Source organism: Urocitellus parryii, chromosome 2 (assembly GCF_045843805.1).
Source record: "Urocitellus parryii isolate mUroPar1 chromosome 2, mUroPar1.hap1, whole genome shotgun sequence".
In the NCBI taxonomy this organism is placed as follows: Eukaryota; Metazoa; Chordata; class Mammalia; order Rodentia; family Sciuridae; genus Urocitellus; species Urocitellus parryii.
This window is the reverse complement of record NC_135532.1, coordinates 174,154,045-174,168,813: the sequence shown is the minus strand read 5'-3', so window position 1 is coordinate 174,168,813 and position 14,769 is coordinate 174,154,045. Positions and strand designations below refer to the sequence as shown.

General features: G+C 39.0%; 1 pseudogene; it reads right to left on the bottom strand.

Annotated features, from left to right (window-relative positions):
• Nucleotides 1–9,904: 9,904 nt before the first annotated feature.
• On the bottom strand, nucleotides 9,905–10,070 carry LOC144253438 (U4 spliceosomal RNA; annotated as a pseudogene).
• Between the last annotated feature and the right edge of the window lie 4,699 nt (nucleotides 10,071–14,769).

Genomic DNA, 14,769 nt, shown 5'->3' with positions numbered 1-14,769 from the left:
CATCTATACCTAAAAACTAAATATTAAAAAAAAAAAGAATCATTAACTGCAGTAACACAGGCTTGGAAAGAATTCACTTAACAGCAAGTAATGTGAAACAGGAGGCTGAATCAGCAGTAGATTCAGTATGAACGCTGAGGAGTGGCTGTCAAAGAGTTAATGTAATCTTACACTACGCTAATTGAGGCTTAATGTCCACAGCAAGGAAAGGAATGGTGCCATTTTATGCTGCACTGACCAGATCCTGTCTGAAACTGTGTTCTCTTCCAGGAATCTCATTTCAAAAGGAAAATTGACTAACTGAAGTAAATCCCACAGAGTGACCATCTCACATGAGAATCCTTTGAAAGAAGGGATAGGATTTTTGCCTAGAAATGAGATTGCTCTTAGGGTTTTCAGTTATGTAAACATGTTTATGTAGAAAAATATATGAAGTACTTACAGAAGGAAAAACATATATGGTAAATTGAAATTGAGAGAGTAGCTCTCACTTCAGTGATAGATGTACTTTTCTGAATATCAACTGCCAACATGGAGAAGGTTGACTTTGCGAAGTAGTGGCCAGGCAGTCCCGGAAAGCAATCCAAAGAGGCAGTGGAGGAGGTCAGCAGTCCGGGTTAAACACACAGCTTTCTATGGAGTGGCATCGCAGGGAGACAGGGTGAGGTGAGGGAGGGACTGGTCATTGTGGAGTGAAAATAGGGAAACTATGGAATTGAGAATAGAACTCCTAATTTATTCGTACCAGCTCAGTTCTTATGTGTTTTGAGTTTTCCCCATTTCAGAGGGCCCATTGATACATTCATTAAGGTTCTACTTCTAAATTCAAAATTTAGAAACCACCAGAGATGACAGCTGTCTTTCCCAACTTGGACACAATGCCCTCAGTCACTTCTGGAACTTTCCAACCTTTCCTGGAGTGGGCTCCTTTGGGGTGTGGGAGAAAGGAAGAAAGAAAGAAAAGAAAAAGCAGTCTTTCACTCTTTCGGTTAGTAGCTCTTGAGTCCACAGGGGCTGGCAATCTCTGGAGGTAATTGGCATTAACCTGTAAGCCTGTCTTCATAGGCTGCCTTTTCCCTTTCTCCTGTCTCCTGAGATCCTCCTGTAGCGGACAAAGCTTGTCTCTCCATGCAGTGAGGAGAGAAATCCTGAGGCCTAGTTCCTGTCAGAACTCAAGTCTTGGACACCTTTACTTCTGTCCCCAGCCAGCCCTTCAGGAAATAGTTGACCAGAACAGGCCCTTGGAGGAGAGCCTGCAGGGTAGAGGACCCCTCCCTGCTAGCTGGGGTTTCCCAGGACCACCCCAGACTCAAGTTCTCTCCTCATTCAGAATCTCTTCAGCACTGCTGTATATACCAGGGCTCCCTAACCAGGCTTCTCTTCAAAGTTGTCATTTGAGCAGTTTTGTTTTAAAATATAGACTCAAGTCACTCCTCAGATTTCCTGAATCCCTATCCCCTAGAATAGGATCTGGGAATGCTATTTGTAACAAACTTCCCCCACACTCTGGCACTGAGGCCATCTTATATGATTATTGGCTTATTTAAACATCTTGTCTTCCCTTACAGTGAACGACCATTTGTCACTTGAATTTGTTTTTCCATTTCCTACGCCCGAATCAGAATATATCAGTTGCTTATCAATGTTTGCAGTGGACAGTAGGGTGAAGCATAAGTAACCCCTGGTGTCCTTTCTTCTTGTTTCACCTTCTGAGATTTTGGGCTGCAAAAGTCACTATTTCGTTCAAGACACAAACTTTGAGTCTCTACTCAAACTGATGATTCTCAGACTTCAGGACGCATCAGACTCACCTAGAGGATTTGTTGCAACACAAATTTCTGGTCCTGCCTTGGGGTTTTTGATTCAGTAAGCCTGGAGCAGGGCCTGTGAATCTGCATTTCTAACAGCCCCACCCTCAGACCATACTTTGAGGAACACTGTGCTAGGATTTTGCTTTCCTTCTTTTTTGGGGGAAATCCACAATCCACAATTCCCTTTTATTCATATTAGCTCCAATATATTCCATAAAGTCTCACTGCTGGGCTGGGGTTGTAGCTCAGTGGTAGAGTGCTTGCTTTACCATGTGAGACACTGGGTTTAATTCTTTGCATCCAAATGGATGAATAAAATAAAGGTTCATCAGCAACTAAAAACATATTTTTTAAAAAGTCTCACTGCTTATAGATCACGCCCCACCCCCATTCTGTGGCTCAAGGGTCATCCTCACCCAGACACTATGCACTCTAAGCCTTTTTTTTTTTTTTTTTTTTTTTTTTAGAGAGAGTGAGGAGAGAGAGACAGAGAGAATTTTTAATATTTATTTTCTAGTTCTCGGCGGACACAACATCTTTGTTGGTATGTGGTGCTGAGGATCGAACCCGGGCCGCACGCATGCCAGGCGAGCGGGCTACCGCTTGAGCCACATCCCCAGCCCCTCTAAGCCTTTCTTACACTATGCACTCTAAGCCTTTCTTCAACAGAGAGAAGGGTTACCTCAGGCTGAAGCACTGAGAAAGCTTCAAAAAGGAGATAGATTCCTGTGTGCCTTCCAAGGGAGGCTTGTCTATTTAGAAGGAAGAGGAAAGAGCATTCCTGACCTAGGCACCATATTGATGGAGACTCCTGAAAATGTAACAGGGGTTCACTTTATGCCTTGACTATTTCCCTTGTGGCTTGAAAACTTACATGTTTTTTTTTCTTTTCACCAATCTTCTTTTTTTTTTTTTAAGTTGTTGATGGACCTTTATTTTTGGACCTTTATTTTATTCATTTATTTATATGAGGTGCTGAGATTCGAACCCAGTGACTCCCACATGCGAGACAAGCCCTTTACCACTGAGCCACACAACAACCTTCTTTTCAGTGATCTTCTTTTCCCTGATTTTCTCTGATCTTTTCCCTAATCTTTTCCTTCCTGATCTCTCCTCCCTAATCTCATTTTATCTGAATCACCTCTATAAAAGCCCCCTGTTCCTGCTGATGGGCAGAATCACAGCCTTTAGGACAGGAATCCCCTGTGTTTCTCCTTTTGTAGCAAAGCAATAAACCATCTTATTCCTTTTTCTCAATCCTTGTGAATGGATTGGCATGGGGACAAGGACCAAGCTTTCCGAAACAAGGACAGAAGTATGTGTTGGAATGACACTGAGGAACAACTCCTGCTGAACACAAAAGTCTTCAGTGAGGTGGGGAAGTACATAATGGGCAGAGACTTATTTGTTGTCAAAACTATTAGAACCTATTAAGTGCAATGGACTGCCCGGGGGCCTGAGTGATGCTGGTTTTGTTGTAATAGATTTTTGAAGCTATTCAGGAGCCCAGAGGCGGGGCAGGGGTGGGGGGTGCTGCATGCAAGGCTGCAAGACTGCACCATCAGGAGCATGGGCATGTTTACTCCAAAGCCCAGGGCAAATCTTTCCACTTCTTCTTTCTGTGGAAAAAAGCCCCCACCCCTGCAGGGTGTGCTGCAGGGTGTGGCAAGAGCTGACCTGAGGAAGAAGCTTTGCTCAATAGGAAATGAGCTGTGATGTGAAATGAGGAAGCTATTAGGGTTCAGCTTGATGGTTTTGAATTACGATAAGAACATGCGAGAGGTGAACACGATTGATAGTGGGAGATTGGACACAACCCAAATATCCATCTGTAGAACATTGATTAAATAAACTGTGGTGCGTCTATGCTGTGGCATATTGTGAAGCCCACGGGGAAGAGTGGGTAGAACTGCACCCAGTGACCTGGAAATAACTCCAAGTTTCGTGACTAAGCCAGAAAAACAAGTCACCAAAGAGTGGGCATGTTATAATCCTATGAAGTTAAAAAGACATCAGTAAAGGCTCTTGATGGATGTTTACAAGCCAGCTACTCACAATGACCCATGGAAAGGGAGTGAGGTTAAAGTGGGATGTGGAGAACTTAAGTGAGATTTTTATTTTTTGAATTAATTTTCCAAATGTTTTGAAATTTTTCAAACATACTGTAAAGCACTGCCCTAAGTGCTTTAGACCTATTACCTTATTTAATCTTCCAAACATACCTCTGGAGACAGATATTATTAATTTCTCCCGTTTTACAGAATATGAGGCAGTCCAGATTTATTCACTTACTTTCTCAATGGACCTGATTGGTCTATTGGTTAATAACTAATTTTTTAAAAAGTAAAAAGAACAACTACATGCAAAGAAAAAAAGGGGGGTGGGAGTCTCTAAAGATGTCCCTTTAAAACATTGATCCAAAGATTCCTACTCTGTTTATTTGGTATGAGGGACTAAACCCAAGCCGCTTAACCACCTGAGCCATATTCCCAGACCTTTTTTTTTTTTTTTTGGTACCAAGAATTGAACCCAGGGTCACTCAACCACTGAGTCACACCCCCAGCCCCTTTTTATATTTTATTAGAGACAGACTCTTTCTGAGTTGCTTACAGCAAGACTGGCTTTGAACTCCCAATCCTCCTGCCTCAGTCTCCCAAGCCGCTGGGTTTACAGGCATGCACCACTGTGCGCAGCTCAAAGATTCCCTCTTTTTTTTTTCTTTTTCTTTCTTTTCTTTCTTTTTTTTTTTTTTTTTTTTTTGGTACCAAGGATTGAACTTGGGGGCACTCAACCACTGAGCCACACCCCTAGGCCCATTTTCTATTTTATTTAGAGACAGGGTCTCACTGAGTTATTAAGCACCTTGCCATTGCTGAAGCTGGCTTTGAACTTGCAATCCTTCTTTCTCAGCCTCCAGAGCCTCTGGGATTACAGGCATGAGCCACCACACCAGGCCAAAGATTCCCTCTTATATAGGCCTGAAATATAATGATTTCAGAGCCCAAGGAAACCCTTACTTCTCTCCTCTGCCTCAAACTCTTGGTTAACATTTATGGAACAGGAACAAAATGTTTTTGCCACCCAAATAGAAATTTGTCTTAATTTGTAAATATCTTTGAATGAAGTGTAACTATCTCTGATTTCATTATATAAATCTCTGATTTAATATTATAAAGGTCTAAATAGGAATATATCTGAAAAGCAGGTTGTGATAGGAGAGGAGATAGGCAGAAAGGAGAGGGCCTGAGGCATACCACTGGGCTCACCTGGGGAAGACGGATGCGGCAGCTGATGGCTCTGCCAGTTACCGATCATACTACTCCACAGTGATACATGCCTTCCCTTTCATAAACCCTTGTCCATTATTCAGGTGGGATGACAGAGCCAGAGCCGAGGCCAACCTGGAGGCAATAAAAAGGTGGCAATGCCACAGGCTGGGAAAAGGCCCTACTCACTGTACCAGGCAGCTAAAGGTTAGGGCAAGAGTTCCAGTTAGAGCAACTAAATGTGGGAAACTTGCTCCCACCCCTTGCTCACCCAATCCCATTTCTGAAATCATCCTCCTACTTCTTTCCCATCATTCTTTGCTTTCCTTCCTTACTTCTACTACAAACTTACATTTACAGTCATAAAAAGGAGGGAAATATGATTTTTTTTAAAAAAAGAAATTTGTTCTATGGGGTTGGATTTGTAATCCTACTCCCTTGGATCCAATTTATAGCTCTCCCGATTCTTTGAGCTTTTTTCACTTTATCACTTGCTAGATGGGGAAGTTCCATAAGCCAAATGCTACCCCCTTAATTAAATCCAGTCAGTCTACTTATTGCTTCATTTACTTTTTTTTTCCTTCATTCAATCTTGAATTCTTTGCATATTCTTTCCACCTGCTAGTGCTGTAGCAGTTCTAGACATTTAAACAAGTGCTGGCTGGATTTTGCATATCCCTGATGGCTTAGATTCTGTGATCACATCTCCTAAAAAGGCCATCCTAATGACAGGAAGTTATGGATAGGCTGTACAAATCCGTGTTCTCTAGAGGAGAAGAAAAATAAAAACGAAACCCAAGGTAAGTGGATGACTCCTGAAACTTCCTATAGGGTATGTTCGGCCTGATGGTGTAGGAGGGAGAAAGCAAGCGTGGGTTACAAGGAAGGCATCTGCTGCTTTTTGTTTCACAAGCTCCACATTTCATTTTTGCCCTGGTCACTGCCCACGTAGTTCTAAAAATTACCACCAGGGGGCAGGGTCTCACTGAGTTGCTTAGTGCCTGGCTTTTTGCTCAGGCTGGCTTTCAACTCACAGTCCTCCTGTCAGAGGCTCCAGAGCTGCTGGGATTACAGGCATGTGCCACCATGCCTGGCTCTCTTTTGCTTTCTTACTGGAGTTTAACCCAGAGGCATTCTTTCACTAAGCTATATCTGCAGTCCCTCTTTATTTTTATTTTGAGATATGGGCATCCCAAATTGCCCAGGTTGGCCTCAAACTTGGGATCCTCCTGCTTCAGCCTCCAGAGTTGCTGGAATACAAGTATGTACCACCACACTGGGTAAAATTTCTTCACAGAGGAATTTCTTTCTTTCTTTTTTTTGTAATATTACTTTTTAGTTGTAGATGGACACAATACCTTTATTTTATTTGTTTATTTTTATGTGGTGATGGGGATTGAACCCAGTACCTCACACATGCTAGGCAAGCACACTACCACTGAGCCACAACCCTGGCCCTTATGGAGGAATTTCTGATACTATTGTACAGATTAAGAAACTAAGTAGAATGAGGTAAATAGGTGACAGCATTTCATGAGTGGCAGAGGTGGAATGTAATCCACAGACAGGGCTTTTTAGAACTCACCTGAGTTTATAGCTGATTTCGACATTAGTTTTCAATGTTTTACAACCATTTTTTTAAGGCAATACGTTAAGAAAACTTCAATGTTGCTATAGCTCCTTTTTTCCGACTTTCTTTCAAGTGTTTCTAGTTTGTGGCATTTCTACTCCTTTCAGTACTTTGCCTAATTTCATAAACAGAGCCTTGTGTCCTTCCACTAAGCTTTACTGTGTGTCTCTCAGTTGATACATTTCCTTCTGTGTTGGCATCCTCACTGTTGTCTGTGACTTAAAGATGTCAGCAGAATTACTGGGATATAAACATGTGTGTTAATGAGATCGCTCTACAAGTGAGAGCTGGCTACCTGCCTTAAACAGGAGCACACACTCTTGGGGTGTTTTGCCAAGTGGGTCAGCAGATGCCTCACAGTCCCCCGGAGGCTGCTGTGTTAACCGGCATAATGAGTGTGAAAGAAGTTTCACGGGGGAAGTTTGTGGTGTCCAAGATGTGTGGATTACCTGGAAATAGTGAAGAGGCATCTCTGCCATTTCACAGGTGGGGTCACAGGCTTGGTGGCCCATACCCTGGTAGAGCAGCACTCTAGGCTTGACTCCTGACTGGACCAGCTACAGACCCAGGAGAGTCTGGTCCCTTGGAGCTTGACAAGATAGTAGTTGACTGCCTTAATTTGTTTTAATTGAGATGGAGTGCCTAAAAGGACAGAGACCTGAGGCTTCATCAAGTCCACAAGATGTTCGTTTGTTTGTTTATGGTGTAACTTTTATTTTCTTGAAAAGACCAATGAGCTAAGTGTAAAAACCACAGGCATCATTTGCTTTATTTCACAAGTCCAAGAAGAGTTGTAAGTTCTAACAGATCACTCTAGAGGATTTTGCAATTCATCCATCTCACCATTCATTCCACAAATACTCACTGAGTGCCTACTTCCTCTCAGGCATTCTGTTATGGGATGGAGATATAAGATAGGTAAGATAAAATTTCATTTTGACTGAGTAAGACAAAGTAATTATTTCCAAAATGTGATGGTAGAATGGGTGAAGTACATGAGGAGTCTTGAACATCTTGTTGTTTCAGAATATATATATATATATATATATATATATATATATATATATATATATATATAACTCAACAATTCATGAAAAGAGAAATCACGAGCAAGTGAGGTTCCATCTCAAGAATACAAGATGAATTTAATATTTGGAAATCAATCAGTGCCATTCACTATGTTAATAGAATAAAGAAAAAGAAAGTCTACAATAAATTCAGCACAGGCAGTAAAAGCATTAGACATAATTAAAAATCCCATTTATAAAACAAAAATCTCAGTGGCAAACCAGGATTAGAAGGAAAATTCCTTACCCTAATTAAGGGCATCAACAAATATTTGACATTTTTCTTTTTTTGGTGGTCCTGGGGATTTAACCCAGGGCCTTGTGCATGTTAGGCAAGCACTCTACCAACTGAGCTATATCCCCAGCCCTAGCATCATTCTTAATGATAAAATTTTAATCTTCTCACCAAAATTGGGAACAAGAAAAGGATATTTGCTTTTACCACTTCTATTCAACATTATACAGAGGTTCTAGCCAGTGTGCAGGGATATGAGAGAAAACAAAAACCTAAAGATTATAAAGAAAAGAACATAATTGTTTTTATTATTATATAACATGTCATTTAAATATAAAACTCTAGGAAATCTACCAAAAAACTCCATCAGAACCAATATGTAAATTAGGAAAGTAGCAGGATACAAAGTATAAAAGATCCATTATGTTTCAAATATACTTGTATAGAAGACTTGAAAAATCTGGAGGATTGGTTCCAAAATCTATTTACATACTATTTCAGAGACACCCCCCCACCCACCCCCCAGCAAACACATCTGCATCTCTTTCCTTCTTGGGCCAGGGAAAAGTCCCAGTGGCGGTGAGGCAAGAGACGTCACCTGCATCCTCTCTCCACCTGTCCCCTCTGACTAGAGGAAACAGCTTTCCCTGCTTTCTGCTCTCTGCAGGCCTGTTTCCTGCAGCTCATTTTTCGCCCTCTCAGCAGTAGTAGCAGGTTTTACACATCACAGTGTATTTCCTAATTAACAAGCCTTTGGGCAAGTTTTCCTAAGCTATATTGTAACACTTTTGAAAATCTGTTTATATCAAATGTTTAAAGCAACAATGTAACTTGAAATATAAGACAAAATTGCAAAGTAAACACTTTTTTTTTTTTTTTTTATACCAGCGATTGAACCTAGGGGTTCTTAACCATTGAGCCACATCCTCAGCCTTTTTAAAATGTTATTTAGAAACAGGGTCTCGCTAAGTTGCTTAGGCCCTTGCTACATTTCTGAGGCTGGCTTTGAACTTGTGGCTCTCCCTCTTCAGCCTCCTGAGTCCCTGGGATTACAGGAATATACCACTGTGCCCAGCTCATTTATGTTATCTTTGTTATCTTAAGGAGTGCATGCTTTTACTACTATTCTTATCCTTATCATCATCATCATCCTTATCCTCCTTCTCCTCCTCCTCCTCCTCCTTCTTCTTTTAACTTTTCCCTCTTTCTAAGGAGGTGTCTTCTTGTTGGTTTCATCAATTCCTGAAGAATCATCTCAAAAATGACAGCTCCCATCTCCATTCACTGTTCTTGCCTACTTTGTTATTGTCTAGATTGGTTACTATTGTTGTTCCATAGTTCTTTTTATTTTATGGAGATTCAGCAAAGTACCAATTTTAAATGCACAGTTTAAGGAATGTTACACATAAATACATTGTCCTTATGGCTTATGGAGATGTGCAACACATCTCCCACACCCCATCAACCTACTCAATACCCAAGCCCCTAAAAGTTAAGAGATGTTACTCTAACTTCTTCCACCATAGATTGTTTTCATCTTTCCCTAAATGTCATTGAATCAAATGGTATATATGCTTTGATGGTACTGATTTCTTTTCTCAACACAGGGCAATAAGATTTATTCTAGGGGTTGGGGTTGTGGCTCAGGGGTAGAGCGCTCGCCTCACACGTGCAAGACCCTGGGTTCGATCCTCAGCACCTCATAAAAAAAATAAACAAGTGAAATAAAGGTGTTGTGTTCAACTACAACTAAAAAATAAATTAAAAAAAAGATTTATTCTACAATAGCAATTTACTCTTTGTTCCCATACGGTGTTCCATTCTAGGAACATATCACAATTTGGTTATCTAGTCTTTTTGTGAATGACTTCTATGTTGTCTCAAGATTTGGGTTACTTCGAATAAAACTGCTAAAAATGCTCTTGTTGGTAAATTCAGTTTCCTTGGTAATATTCTAGGAATGGAATTACTAGGTTAATAGTATTGGGAAAAGTTTTCAATTAGCAATAATCGCGCCTCGGATAAACCTCATTGGCTACGATACTGCCACTGCGCAAAGCTGCTAGGTTAATAGTATAGATTTACAGTTAGCTTTAATATATACTATCCTATAGTTTCCTAAAGTTGCTTTGATTTACATTCCTACCAGCAATGGACAGAGTTTAGTGGTTCCACATACTCATCAACAACTGATATTAACAGTATTTTTAATATGAGCCATTCTGGTAAATTATTAGTAATTTATGGGGGTTTCAATTTACATTTTCCTGATTTGAGCATTTGTGGATTTTTTTAATTACTTATTTAATTTTGGTACCAGAGATTAAACCCAGGGGTGCTCAACCATTGAGCCACATCCCAACCCTTTTTATTTTGAAATGGTCTTGCTAAGTTGCTTACTGCCTCCTAAGTTGCAGAGGCTGGCTTTAAACTTATGATCCTCCTGCCTCAGCCTCGAGAGCCATTGGGATTACAGAAGTGAGTCACCATGCCAGGCAAGCATTTTATAACTGTGGTACTGGGGATGGAATCCAGGGCTTTGTGCAATGCTAGGAAAGCACTCTATCACTGAGCTACATTCCCAGCCCTGATGTGAGCATCTTATATGCTTATTGGTTCATTTGGATATCCCCCTATGAAATTTTGTTCATGTTTTGCTCATAAAAAAAAAAAAAAACTAGGTTGTGAAGCTGGGGTTATGGTTCAGCAGTAGTATACTTTCCTGGCATGTGTGAAGCACTGGGTTTGATTCTCAGCACCACATATAAACAAAATAAAGGTCTATCAACAACTAAAAAAAAATTTTTAAAAATAAATTAGGTTGTCTTTATTGATTACAAAAGTTCTTCATAGAGTCAGAAAATGAGTTCTTTATTGGTTAAACATATTATAAAAATTTCCCAATGCAAGACTTGTCTTTTCACTGTCAGTATGCCTTTGATAAATAACCTCAATTATAATTAATTTAATTTATATATTTTTTTTTCTTTTGGGTATTGCTATCGCCTTTGTGTCATGGCTAAATAATCTTTGCCTACCCTAAAAACATGACTATATGGTTTTATTTTCTCCTAGAAATTTTGTTTTAATTTTAACAGTTAGGTCTACAATCCATTCAGATGAAATTTTATCTATGGTACAAAATGAAAGATCAAGGTTCTTCATTTCCCCCAAAAAGAATATCTTATTGCCTTAGTCCCATTTATTAACAAGATCATTCTTTACCCATTGTATTTCAGTGGTGGCTTCTATACAGCAAGTGACTAAATATATGTTGAGTTTATTTCTGGATTCTATTCTCTTTTATTGGCATATTTGTCCATTTTTACCTCCAAACAATGCCATCTTGATTAATTATAAATTTCTACTAAGTCTTTAAATCTGGTACTCCAACTCTTCCAACTTTGTTTTTCTAGGTCTTTTGCATTGCCTTTTTTTTTTTTTTTTTTTAAATCAGGGATTGAACCCAGGAGCTCTTTTGAAATTGTAAAAAAGTGTATCTCTAAATTGCTGAGGGTGGCCTTGAAGTTTGATCCTCCTGCTTCTGCCTCCTGAATCACAAGATTTTAGGTGTCTGCCACCATACTCAGCTTTTCCTATCAATTTCTTTTAAAAGTTGGTTGGAAGTTTGATTGGGATTGTATTGAATCTATAGATTAATTTGGTGAGACTTGATACATTAATAATACTGACTTCTAATTCATTCATGTTACATATTTCTCCATTTATGTTTTCTTTAATTTCTCTTATGTTTTGTAGTTTTCAGTGTAGGGTTCTTTTTTTTTTTTTTTTTTTTTTTTTTTTGAGAGAGAGAGTTTTTTTTTAATATTTATTTTTTAGTTTTCAGTGGACATAACATCTTTATTTGTATGTGGTGCTGAGGACCGAACCCAGCGCCTTGTGCATGCCAGGTGAGCGCACTACCGCTTGAGCCACATCCCCAGCTCCAGTGTAGGGTTCTTTACATCCTTTGTTAGATTTATTCCTAGATATGTTTTCTGTTTGTTGTTGTTGTTGTTGTTTGTTGTTTTGTCTTTTTGGTGGTGGGGGGGGATCAGGGATTGAACTCAGGGGCACTCAACCACTGAGCTACATCTCCAGTCCTACTTTTGTATTTTATATATATATATAAAAAAAGTTTAAAAGATAATGATATATTTTGTTGCATTAATGTAAAAATCACTCAAGGCTAAATTTTATTAGCTTTTATTAAACACTAAATTTTGGTCATGTCTAATTTCTTTGACACAATGAACTACAATTATGTTCAAAAAACGAATCAAGGTCTGTATGTCTTCCAGAATAATACTAGTGTTGCTAGCTACAAGAGAAAGCCAAGGAAAGAAAAAAGGGCTACTTGTCCTCTTTGATGACCAGATTGAAAGAATGTGAAATGGTATATGAAGCCAAGAGATAATAACTTAAAGTTTTATAATATATAAAAACTTATGGTTTCATAACATAGTGTAGAGGGTACAGGGAGGACAAGGAGATGCTTAACAATCTGCTATTCACAGATTGTGGTTACCAAAGGCCAGACACATTTGTCATTGACGAAAGAACTCAATTTTATTGGTTCTTCATCTAAGACAAATTGGTTTTGGATTTTGGAATAATATCAGAAATGAAGCAACAATTGCCTGACAACTATAGTAGACTATTGGGAGAATTTCAATATCAGTATTCTACTCTTAGACTATAAAGACTTTACTGAAGTTCTCATAAAATGTAATAAATGCTAAGAATATGGAAAAATCCAAAAAAGAAAAGAAAAGAAATGTGGTCACATCTAGCTTTTGCTGAAGCTGACTTTGAACTCTCAATCCTCCTGCCTCAACCTCTCAATTTGCTGGGATTACAGGCATGCACCACCATGCCCAATTATACCTGATGTTTTTTTTTTTAATGTTATGAATGATGTTTAAAAGATCTTCATTTTCTAACTGATTGTAGAAGCATAGAGAAATAGGGTTGGTTTTGTATATTAACTTTCTATTTAGCAGCCTTATTAAATTCAGTTATGAATTCTAATAGTTATTTACAGACTTTTTCAGAATTTCTATGTACATCATCATGTCATCTGTGAATAATGACAGCTTTCTTTCTTTCTCCCAATTTTTTATCATTGTTTGATCATACCTATAGGTTTTTTGCAGATTGATGTCATTTATCAAGTTAAAGAAGTTTCTCAGTATTATTGGTTTGTAGAGTGTTATTACATTAACAAGTATTGAATTCTGTCAAATGCTTTTTGCATATTGAGATGATTACAATTATTCTCCCTTAGTCTGCTAATGTTAAATTTACATTAGCTGATTTTCAAATGTTATGTTAATCTTGTATTACTAGAATAAACTTGGTGATTTTTAAAAATTTGTTCTTTTTAGGTATACCTGAGAATAGAGTGTATTTTGACATGTCATACATACATACATGGAAAGGTGTGATTTTTGAAAATATAATGTTGGCTTTGATCACTAGTACTTTTTTAACCTCTCTCCCACTGTGCTATCAGGTGTAGACTAAACACTTCTAGGGACCCACTCCAGGGGTCTTATTGAAGCTAACAGAATGTCCCTGAAAGTCTTGTCTCAGTTAAATTAGGTTAGGTAAATTTAGGGTTAATAAATCTTGGATTACAAATTTTTAGATGAGCATTCTTTAAATAATTAACATGTTTGCATGCAGAACTAAGCAGGGAACATAAAGTTTAAGGTAATAAAGGAGACAGATTCAAAAAGAAGGCAGAGATGCCAGTTTATCCTGATTTTGGCTACCCATGGGACATTCACAGGCCAGGTAAAGAGTCAGTACTCTTAGCAAAGTCAGCCTAAGTCCCTCTTACAATATCAGTTAATATGTTTTCCAGTTTCTTTAAGATTCTGAGTTCAGAGCCTGGACTAATGTGTGTATTGGGTGACTGGAACTGTGGCCGATTGATGTTGTATGTCACCCAGCTTTGAAACCAAGAACCAAAAAGGGCTATTACCTTGTATATGTACCAAAGGCATGATTGATATAAGAACAGAAACTGATTCCCCTCTCAGGAGCACATTAAAATAAAACTATTGATGCAGAGAAGGAGTTATATCTCACATGTGCCACACACCCCTCCTGTAATTGCCCAAACAGAGTACAGAGTACTTCAGTCCCGTACTAACCAGAGTAATTCAGTACTCAGTTCTCAAGGGTACTGAGGAAAGTCAACAACACAGGAGGGACTGGGAGATGCAAATGAAGAAAAGTAAGAATGCCAACCAATAAAGGGGGGAAAAGGTATCTTATGTATCTCCAGAGCCAACTAATAATTGGCACAGAGCAGGGGCTTTATGAATAGCCGCTGAATAAATGAATAAATGGCCATTCCCTGTATAGGACACTGAAGGACATGGAACTGTGCATTAAGACTTGAAATAAGACCTAAAATGTTTTGATGTCAAAATCACAAGAGACTGAACTGTAATTCCCTGGTTGGGACATCAGATTTGAGGATGTGGAGTGGGGTAATGAAGCGGTTTTTTTTTTTTAAGTTCTGTTGACTGATATCAAGAAATCTGTGGGCAGTTCAGGGAGTGCCTACATCACGCTCAGGAACCTCTAACCCTTCCTTAGTCCTCTCCTCCTCAGTTGCTGTCAGTCTGTTTGGGGACTGGGAGAGGGGAATTCAGTTCATTTTAGAAGCATTTAAGAGAAAGATTCCTAGTCAATATCCCACAAGTGAGTCCTAGAACTGAGACATACCAGTCTGGAAGGGTTACTG